This window comes from Castor canadensis, chromosome 5, assembly GCF_047511655.1.
Source record: "Castor canadensis chromosome 5, mCasCan1.hap1v2, whole genome shotgun sequence".
Taxonomy (NCBI): domain Eukaryota; kingdom Metazoa; phylum Chordata; class Mammalia; order Rodentia; family Castoridae; genus Castor; species Castor canadensis.
In genome coordinates, this window is record NC_133390.1 from 55,920,593 (window position 1) to 55,922,079 (window position 1,487).

Consider the following 1,487-nt stretch of genomic DNA (forward strand, 5'->3'; position numbering starts at 1 on the left):
TTAGGAAAAGTGCACAAAGCTTTTAAAAATCCAATAAATTATATTGAAACTCAATTTACTTCATGTGATACCTTCAACTAAGGAAGGACATAAAGTGCTCCCAAATTTAAATTTTGCTTTTATGGCCAATTGAATAAGTATTTGACGTAGTAAAATGGGCAAGGCCTGCTCTTGGAATGCTATTTATTTGCTAACAATCCCTCATTAATTGGATAAAGAATCACATCTTGACTAAAATGGATAAGAAGCTTACAAACGATCTTATTAATTTGTAAATAATGGTAACTGTTAGGCACACATTATGTCAAGCTCATGTTAACAGAAATGAAAGGTTTCTTCTGAAAACATTCTATAAAATGTCTGTTACCCATTCTACCCTCTAGCCACGGAATTGACTGCTATTGTCTGTAAAAAATTACCTCAACTCAGTTAATTATGTGCAATACCTCGGAAGGGATTAAAAAATTACATTATAAGGGCAAACAAAATGGAGAATGATTAAATACACATCATATATTATAGAATAATAATTGTATACCGTTTAATTTCAATTTATTCTCTTGCAATCCAAATGAGACCAGCCTCACTCGGCTTCCTTGTGTCCTCCCAAAACTGCCTGAAGTCAGACTTATGTGACATCTCAGTACACACACACACACACACACACACACACACACACACATGTCTATCAACCTAATTTTAAAAAAAATTTAGAGAGAGGTTCTCCAAAGAATAATATTTATTTGGAAATAACAGCGTCTTACAGCGGGAATATGCAAGCCACAGCAAATAACTATGGGCATATTCAAAGAGGTTGATTGAGGCAAGGGGAAGTTTTTAAAGATAAAAATGAGGTGGATTACATCAGAGATTTTGACATAATAATCCTTGATCACAGTGATTCATAACAAGACTGGTGTCAGCCTGAAGTGGAACAAATAATTGCTGGGCAGATGTACTTGTAGAAGTCTTTTTTTTGCATAAAGTTATGGCACCTTTTGTGCAAGGCCGTAGGTGGTTTTTTTGTTTGTCTGTTTTTGATTTTTAAATATGGAACGCTTCACGTGTGTCACCTTGTGCAGGGGCCATGCTGATCTTCTCTGCATGGCTCCAATGTTGGTATATGTGCTGATGAAACTAGCATGCAAGGCTATAGTTTTATAGAATCTTCTGTTGTAATTACCTATCAGGCAATCGTGCATAAAACCCTTCCTTTAAATCCTTGTGGCTTATTTTCTTTTTCTTGTTAGGGCTGATACACACAACTCCATTTTGATTCCAACAACATTCATGTGTCTTTCACACCTTCAAATGTAACCAGAATTCGAGGCCAGAGGTTCAACTCTAGTGGTTCTCCATGTCAGGTCCAACTACTTACCTCAGTACTCCAAACAGAGACTGCTAGTGGTGAAGGGTAGAGAAAAGAGACTTATTACATGGCACAGACATCCTGCAGGAAGAGGCAAAGTAAGCATTTCAGCCCATCT

General features: G+C 36.6%; 1 pseudogene; it reads right to left on the reverse strand.

The window, feature by feature from the left end:
* Positions 1-1,044: 1,044 nt before the first annotated feature.
* LOC141423636 (U6 spliceosomal RNA) lies at positions 1,045-1,144 on the reverse strand (annotated as a pseudogene).
* Positions 1,145-1,487: the final 343 nt, after the last annotated feature.